This window comes from Andrena cerasifolii, unplaced genomic scaffold (genome assembly GCF_050908995.1).
Source record: "Andrena cerasifolii isolate SP2316 unplaced genomic scaffold, iyAndCera1_principal scaffold3273, whole genome shotgun sequence".
NCBI classification, from domain to species: Eukaryota; Metazoa; Arthropoda; class Insecta; order Hymenoptera; family Andrenidae; genus Andrena; species Andrena cerasifolii.
Window position 1 is genome coordinate 1 of NW_027488164.1, and position 9,729 is coordinate 9,729.

The window sequence follows — 9,729 nt, forward strand, 5'->3', positions numbered from 1 at the left end:
AGTTTATTTACCTATTTTTATCTATTTATTTACCTATTTTCTCTACTTATTTACCTCTTTTTACTCTATTTATTTACCTATTTTTTCTCTATTTATTTACCTGCTTTGTTTTCTCTATTTATTTACGTTTTTTCCCTCTATTTATTTACCTATTTTTTTTTTAATTAGCTATTTTTCTCTATTTATACACCTCTTTTTTTCTCTAGTTTATTTACCTCTTTTTTCTGTATTTATTTACCTACTTTGTTTTCTCTACTTCATTAACGATTTTTCTCTGTTTATTTACCTATTTTTTCCTCTAATTTATATACCTATTTTTTTATTTACCTTTTTTCCTTTGGTTTATTTACCTATTTTTCTCTATTTATACACCTATTTTTTCTCTACCTAATTTACCTATTTTTCTTTATTTATTTACCTACTTTTTTCTCTATTTATTTACCTCTTTTGTTTCTCTATTTATTTACCTATTTTTCTCTATTTATTTACCTATTTTTGCTCTGTTTAGTTACCTATTTTTTCCTCTAATTTATTTACCTATTTTTTTATTTACCTTTTTTTCCTTGATTTATTTAGCTATTTTTCTGTATATATACACTTATTTTTTCTCTAGTTTATTTACCTACTTTTATCTATTTATTTACCTATTTTCTCTACTTATTTACCTCTTTTTTCTCTATTTATTTACCTATTTTTTCTCTATTTATTTACCTCCTTTGTTTTCTCTATTTATTTACCTATTTTTCTCTAGATAATTTACCTATTTTTTCTCTATTTATTTACCTCTTTTTTCTCTGTTTATTTACCTATTTTTTCCTCTAATTTATATACCTATTTTTTTATTTACCTTTTTTCCTTTGGTTTATTTACCTTTTTTCTCTATTTATACACCTATTTTTTCTCTACCTAATTTACCTATTTTTTTCTATTTATTTCCCTATTTTTCTGTATTTATTTACCTCTTTTGTTTTCTCTATTTATTTACCTATTTTTCTCTAGATAATTTACCTATTTTTTCTCTATTTATTTACCTCTTTTTTCTCTGTTTATTTACCTATTTTTTCCTCTAATTTATATACCTATTTTTTTATTTACCTTTTTTCCTTTGGTTTATTTACCTATTTTCTCTATTTATACACCTATTTTTTCTCTACCTAATTTACCTATTTTTCTCTATTTATTTCCCTATTTTTCTCTATTTATTTACCTCTTTTGTTTTCTCTATTTATTTACCTGTTTTTCTCTATATATTTACCTATTTTTCTCTCTCATTTATTTACCTATTTTTGCTCTGTTTAGTTACCTACTTTTTCCTCTAATTTAATTACCTATTTTTTTATTTACCTTTTTTTCCTTGATTCATTTTGCTATTTTTCTGTATTTTTACACCTATTTTTTCTGTACCTAATTTACCTATTTTTCTGTATTTATTTACCTATTTTTTCTCTATTTATTTACCTCTTTTGTTTTCTCTATTTATTTACCTATTTTTCTCTAGATAATTTACCTATTTTTTCTCTATTTATTTACCTCTTTTTTCTCTGTTTATTTACCTATTTTTTCCTCTAATTTATATACCTATTTTTTTATTTACCTTTTTTCCTTTGGTTTATTTACCTTTTTTTCTCTATTTATACACCTATTTTTTCTCTACCTAATTTACCTATTTTTCTCTATTTATTTCCCTATTTTTCTCTATTTATTTACCTCTTTTGTTTTCTCTATTTATTTACCTATTTTTCTCTAGATGATTTACCTATTTTTTCTCTATTTATTTACCTCTTTTTTCTCTGTTTATTTACCTATTTTTTCCTCTAATTTATATACCTATTTTTTTATTTACCTTTTTTCCTTTGGTTTATTTACCTATTTTCTCTATTTATACACCTATTTTTTCTCTACCCAATTTACCTATTTTTCTCTATTTATTTCCCTATTTTTCTCTATTTATTTACCTCTTTTGTTTTCTCTATTTATTTACCTCTTTTTTCTCTGTTTATTTACCTATTTTTTCCTCTAATTTATATACCTATTTTTTATTTACCTTTTTTCCTTTGGTTTATTTACCTATTTTTCTCTATTTATACACCTATTTTTTCTCTACCTAATTTACCTATTTTCTTTATTTATTTACCTACTTTTTTCTCTATTTATTTACCTCTTTTGTTTCTCTATTTATTTACCTATTTTTCTCTAGATAATTTACCTATTTTTTCTCTGTTTATTTACCTCTTTTTTCTCTGTTTATTTACCTATTTTTTCCTCTAATTTATATACCTATTTTTTTATTTACCTTTTTTCCTTTGGTTTATTTACCTTTTTTCTCTATTTATACACCTATTTTTTCTCTACCTAATTTACCTATTTTTTTCTATTTATTTCCCTATTTTTCTGTATTTATTTACCTCTTTTGTTTTCTCTATTTATTTACCTATTTTTCTCTAGATAATTTACCTATTTTTTCTCTATTTATTTACCTCTTTTTTCTCTGTTTATTTACCTATTTTTTCCTCTAATTTATATACCTATTTTTTTATTTACCTTTTTTCCTTTGGTTTATTTACCTATTTTCTCTATTTATACACCTATTTTTTCTCTACCTAATTTACCTATTTTTCTCTATTTATTTCCCTATTTTTCTCTATTTATTTACCTCTTTTGTTTTCTCTATTTATTTACCTGTTTTTCTCTATATATTTACCTATTTTTCTCTCTCATTTATTTACCTATTTTTGCTCTGTTTAGTTACCTACTTTTTCCTCTAATTTAATTACCTATTTTTTTATTTACCTTTTTTTCCTTGATTCATTTAGCTATTTTTCTGTATTTTTACACCTATTTTTTCTCTACCTAATTTACCTATTTTTCTGTATTTATTTACCTATTTTTTCTCTATTTATTTACCTCTTTTGTTTTCTCTATTTATTTACCTATTTTTCTCTAGATAATTTACCTATTTTTTCTCTATTTATTTACCTCTTTTTTCTCTGTTTATTTACCTATTTTTTCCTCTAATTTATATACCTATTTTTTTATTTACCTTTTTTCCTTTGGTTTATTTACCTTTTTTTCTCTATTTATACACCTATTTTTTCTCTACCTAATTTACCTATTTTTCTCTATTTATTTCCCTATTTTTCTCTATTTATTTACCTCTTTTGTTTTCTCTATTTATTTACCTATTTTTCTCTAGATAATTTACCTATTTTTTCTCTATTTATTTACCTCTTTTTTCTCTGTTTATTTACCTATTTTTTCCTCTAATTTATATACCTATTTTTTTATTTACCTTTTTTCCTTTGGTTTATTTACCTATTTTCTCTATTTATACACCTATTTTTTCTCTACCCAATTTACCTATTTTTCTCTATTTATTTCCCTATTTTTCTCTATTTATTTACCTCTTTTGTTTTCTCTATTTATTTACCTGTTTTTCTCTATATATTTACCTATTTTTCTCTCTCATTTATTTACCTATTTTTGCTCTGTTTAGTTACCTACTTTTTCCTCTAATTTATTTACCTATTTTTTTATTTACCTTTTTTTCCTTGATTTATTTAGCTATTTTTCTGTATTTATTTACCTATTTTTTCTCTATTTATTTACCTCTTTTGTTTTCTCTATTTATTTACCTATTTTTCTCTAGATAATTTACCTATTTTTTCTCTATTTATTTACCTCTTTTTTCTCTGTTTATTTACCTATTTTTTCCTCTAATTTATATACCTATTTTTTTATTTACCTTTTTTCCTTTGGTTTATTTACCTTTTTTCTCTATTTATACACCTATTTTTTCTCTACCTAATTTACCTATTTTTCTCTATTTATTTCCCTATTTTTCTCTATTTATTTACCTCTTTTGTTTTCTCCATTTATTTACCTGTTTTTCTCTATATATTTACCTATTTTTTTCTCTCATTTATTTACCTGTTTTTGCTCTGTTTAGTTACATATTTTTTCCTCTAATTTATTTACCTATTTTTTATTTACCTCTTTCCTTTGGTTTATTTACCTATTTTCTCTATTTACACACCTATTTTTTCTCTACCTAATTTACCTATTTTTCTCTATTTATTTCCCTATTTTTCTCTATTTATTTACCTCTTTTGTTTTCTCTATTTATTTACCTGTTTTTCTCTATATATTTACCTATTTTTCTCTCTCATTTATTTACCTATTTTTGCTCTGTTTAGTTACCTACTTTTTCCTCTAATTTATATACCTATTTTTTTATTTACCTTTTTTCCTTTGGTTTATTTACCTTTTTTCTCTATTTATACACCTATTTTTTCTCTACCTAATTTACCCATTTTTCTCTATTTATTTCCCTATTTTTCTCTATTTATTTACCTCTTTTGTTTTCTCCATTTATTTACCTGTTTTTCTCTATATATTTACCTATTTTTTTCTCTCATTTATTTACCTATTTTTGCTCTGTTTAGTTACCTATTTTTTCCTCTAATTTATTTACCTATTTTTTTATTTACCTCTTTCCTTTGGTTTATTTACCTATTTTTCTCTATTTATACACCTATTTTTTCTCTACCTAATTTACCTATTTTTCTCTATTTATTTCCCTATTTTTTCTCTATTTATTTACCTCTTTTGTTTTCTATATTTATTTACCTGTTTTTCTCTATATATTTACCTATTTTTCTCTCTCATTTATTTACCTATTTTTGCTCTGTTTAGTTACCTATTTTTTCCTCTAATTTATTTACCTATTTTTTTATTTACCTTTTTTCCTTGATTTATTTAGCTATTTTTCTGTATTTATACACTTATTTTTTCTCTAGTTTATTTACCTATTTTTCATCTATTTATTTACCTATTTTCTCTACTTATTTACCTCTTTTTTCTGTATTTATTTACCTACTTTGTTTTCTCTACTTCATTAACTATTTTTCTCTGTTTATTTACCTATTTTTTCCTCTAATTTATATACCTATTTTTTTATTTACCTTTTTTCCTTTGGTTTATTTACCTATTTTTCTCTATTTATACACCTATTTTTTCTCTACCTAATTTACCTATTTTTCTTTATTTATTTACCTACTTTTTTTCTCTATTTATTTACCTCTTTTGTTTTCTCTATTTATTTACCTGTTTTTCTCTATATATTTACCTATTTTTCTCTCTCATTTATTTACCTATTTTTGCTCTGTTTAGTTACCTACTTTTTCCTCTAATTTATTTACCTATTTTTTTATTTACCTTTTTTTCCTTGATTTATTTAGCTATTTTTCTGTATTTATACACCTATTTTTTCTCTACCTAATTTACCTATTTTTCTGTATTTATTTACCTATTTTTTCTCTATTTATTTACCTCTTTTGTTTTCTCTATTTATTTACCTATTTTTCTCTAGATAATTTACCTATTTTTTCTCTATTTATTTACCTCTTTTTTCTCTGTTTATTTACCTATTTTTTCCTCTAATTTATATACCTATTTTTTTATTTACCTTTTTTCCTTTGGTTTATTTACCTATTTTCTCTATTTATACACCTATTTTTTCTCTACCCAATTTACCTATTTTTCCCTATTTATTTCCCTATTTTTCTCTATTTATTTACCTCTTTTGTTTTCTCTATTTATTTACCTGTTTTTCTCTATATATTTACCTATTTTTCTCTCTCATTTATTTACCTATTTTTGCTCTGTTTAGTTACCTACTTTTTCCTCTAATTTATTTACCTATTTTTTTATTTACCTTTTTTCCTTGATTTATTTAGCTATTTTTCTGTATTTATACACCTATTTTTTCTCTACCTAATTTACCTATTTTTCTGTATTTATTTACCTATTTTTTCTCTATTTATTTACCTCTTTTGTTTTCTCTATTTATTTACCTATTTTTCTCTAGATAATTTACCTATTTTTCTCTATTTATTTACCTCTTTTTCTCTGTTTATTTACCTATTTTTTCCTCTAATTTATATACCTATTTTTTTATTTACCTTTTTTCCTTTGGTTTATTTACCTTTTTTTCTCTATTTATACACCTATTTTTTCTCTACCTAATTTACCTATTTTTCTCTATTTATTTCCCTATTTTTCTCTATTTATTTACCTCTTTTGTTTTCTCCATTTATTTACCTGTTTTTCTCTATATATTTACCTATTTTTTTCTCTCATTTATTTACCTATTTTTGCTCTGTTTAGCTACATATTTTTTCCTCTAATTTATTTACCTATTTTTTATTTACCTCTTTCCTTTGGTTTATTTACCTATATTTCTCTATTTATACACCTATTTTTTCTCTACCTAATTTACCTATTTTTCTCTATTTATTTACCTCTTTTTTCTCTGTTTATTTACCTATTTTTTCCTCTAATTTATATACCTATTTTTTTATTCACCTTTTTTCCTTTGGTTTATTTACCTTTTTTCTCTATTTATACACCTATTTTTTCTCTACCTCATTTACCTATTTTTCTCTATTTATTTCCCTATTTTTCTCTATTTATTTACCTCTTTTGTTTTCTCCATTTATTTACCTGTTTTTCTCTATATATTTACCTATTTTTTTCTCTCATTTATTTACCTATTTTTGCTCTGTTTAGTTACATATTTTTTCCTCTAATTTATTTACCTATTTTTTTATTTACCTCTTTCCTTTGGTTTATTTACCTATTTTCTCTATTTATACACCTATTTTTTCTCTACCTAATTTACCTATTTTTCTCTATTTATTTCCCTATTTTTCTCTATTTATTTACCTCTTTTGTTTTCTCTCTTTATTTACCTGTTTTTCTCTATATATTTACCTATTTTTCTCTCTCATTTATTTACCTATTTTTGCTCTGTTTAGTTACCTACTTTTTCCTCTAATTTATATACCTATTTTTTTATTTACCTTTTTTCCTTTGGTTTATTTACCTTTTTTTCTCTATTTATACACCTATTTTTTCTCTACCTAATTTACCTATTTTTCTCTATTTATTTCCCTATTTTTCTCTATTTATTTACCTCTTTTGTTTTCTCTATTTATTTACCTATTTTTCTCTAGATAATTTACCTATTTTTTCTCTATTTATTTACCTCTTTTTTCTCTGTTTATTTACCTATTTTTTCCTCTAATTTATATACCTATTTTTTTATTTACCTTTTTTCCTTTGGTTTATTTACCTTTTTTCTCTATTTATACACCTATTTTTTCTCTACCTAATTTACCTATTTTTCTCTATTTATTTCCCTATTTTTCTCTATTTATTTACCTCTTTTGTTTTCTCCATTTATTTACCTGTTTTTCTCTATATATTTACCTATTTTTTTCTCTCATTTATTTACCTGTTTTTGCTCTGTTTAGTTACATATTTTTTCCCTATATTTACCTATTTTTTATTTACCTCTTTCCTTTGGTTTATTTACCTATTTTCTCTATTTATACACCTATTTTTTCTCTACCTAATTTACCTATTTTTCTCTATTTATTTCCCTATTTTTCTCTATTTATTTACCTCTTTTGTTTTCTCCATTTATTTACCTGTTTTTCTCTATATATTTACCTATTTTTTTCTCTCATTTATTTACCTGTTTTTGCTCTGTTTAGTTACATATTTTTTCCTCTAATTTATTTACCTATTTTTTATTTACCTCTTTCCTTTGGTTTATTTACCTATTTTCTCTATTTATACACCTATTTTTTCTCTACCTAATTTACCTATTTTTCTCTATTTATTTCCCTATTTTTCTCTATTTATTTACCTCTTTTGTTTTCTCTATTTATTTACCTATTTTTCTCTAGATAATTTACCTATTTTTTCTCTATTTATTTACCTCTTTTTTCTCTGTTTATTTACCTATTTTTTCCTCTAATTTATATACCTATTTTTTTATTTACCTTTTTTCCTTTGGTTTATTTACCTATTTTCTCTATTTATACACCTATTTTTTCTCTACCCAATTTACCTATTTTTCTCTATTTATTTCCCTATTTTTCTCTATTTATTTACCTCTTTTGTTTTCTCTATTTATTTACCTGTTTTTCTCTATATATTTACCTATTTTTCACTCTCATTTATTTACCTATTTTTGCTCTGTTTAGTTACCTACTTTTTCCTCTAATTTATTTACCTATTTTTTTATTTACCTTTTTTTCCTTGATTTATTTAGCTATTTTTCTGTATTTATTTACCTATTTTGTCTCTATTTATTTACCTCTTTTGTTTTCTCTATTTATTTACCTATTTTTCTCTAGATAATTTACCTATTTTTTCTCTATTTATTTATTTACCTCTTTTTTCTCTGTTTATTTACCTATTTTTTCCTCTAATTTATATACCTATTTTTTTATTTACCTTTTTTCCTTTGGTTTATTTACCTTTTTTCTCTATTTATACACCTATTTTTTCTCTACCTAATTTACCTATTTTTCTCTATTTATTTCCCTATTTTTCTCTATTTATTTACCTCTTTTGTTTTCTCCATTTATTTACCTGTTTTTCTCTATATATTTACCTATTTTTTTCTCTCATTTATTTACCTGTTTTTGCTCTGTTTAGTTACATATTTTTTCCTCTAATTTATTTACCTATTTTTTATTTACCTCTTTCCTTTGGTTTATTTACCTATTTTCTCTATTTACACACCTATTTTTTCTCTACCTAATTTACCTATTTTTCTCTATTTATTTCCCTATTTTTCTCTATTTATTTACCTCTTTTGTTTTCTCTATTTATTTACCTGTTTTTCTCTATATATTTACCTATTTTTCTCTCTCATTTATTTACCTATTTTTGCTCTGTTTAGTTACCTACTTTTTCCTCTAATTTATATACCTATTTTTTTATTTACCTTTTTTCCTTTGGTTTATTTACCTTTTTTCTCTATTTATACACCTATTTTTTCTCTACCTAATTTACCCATTTTTCTCTATTTATTTCCCTATTTTTCTCTATTTATTTACCTCTTTTGTTTTCTCCATTTATTTACCTGTTTTTCTCTATATATTTACCTATTTTTTTCTCTCATTTATTTACCTATTTTTGCTCTGTTTAGTTACCTATTTTTTCCTCTAATTTATTTACCTATTTTTTTATTTACCTCTTTCCTTTGGTTTATTTACCTATTTTTCTCTATTTATACACCTATTTTTTCTCTACCTAATTTACCTATTTTTCTCTATTTATTTCCCTACTTTTTCTCTATTTATTTACCTCTTTTGTTTTCTATATTTATTTACCTGTTTTTCTCTATATATTTACCTATTTTTCTCTCTCATTTATTTACCTATTTTTGCTCTGTTTAGTTACCTATTTTTTCCTCTAATTTATTTACCTATTTTTTTATTTACCTTTTTTCCTTGATTTATTTAGCTATTTTTCTGTATTTATACACTTATTTTTTCTCTAGTTTATTTACCTATTTTTCATCTATTTATTTACCTATTTTCTCTACTTATTTACCTCTTTTTTCTGTATTTATTTACCTACTTTGTTTTCTCTACTTCATTAACTATTTTTCTCTGTTTATTTACCTATTTTTTCCTCTAATTTATATACCTATTTTTTTATTTACCTTTTTTCCTTTGGTTTATTTACCTATTTTTCTCTATTTATACACCTATTTTTTCTCTACCTAATTTACCTATTTTTCTTTATTTATTTACCTACTTTTTTTCTCTATTTATTTACCTCTTTTGTTTTCTCTATTTATTTACCTATTTTTCTCTAGAAAATTTACCTATTTTTTCTCTGTTTATTTACCTACTTTTTCTCTATTAT

The 9,729-nt window shown here is 22.4% G+C and overlaps 1 long non-coding RNA gene across 31 annotated transcripts; it reads right to left on the reverse strand.

Moving 5' to 3' along the window:
* Positions 1–299: 299 nt before the first annotated feature.
* Positions 300–9,723, reverse strand: LOC143378330 (uncharacterized). Of its 31 annotated transcripts, none has more exons than XR_013088210.1 (6): positions 9,072–9,723; positions 8,737–8,823; positions 8,241–8,489; positions 7,376–7,985; positions 4,175–7,132; positions 300–3,927 (listed from the first exon to the last, which is right to left on the reverse strand). It is a non-coding gene; the product is annotated as an uncharacterized LOC143378330 (long non-coding RNA). The 31 variants fall into 31 exon arrangements; XR_013088219.1 differs by having other exon boundaries at positions 4,175–6,347; positions 6,845–7,132; positions 8,737–9,723; XR_013088214.1 differs by having other exon boundaries at positions 4,175–6,277; positions 6,432–7,132; positions 8,737–9,723.
* Positions 9,724–9,729: the final 6 nt, after the last annotated feature.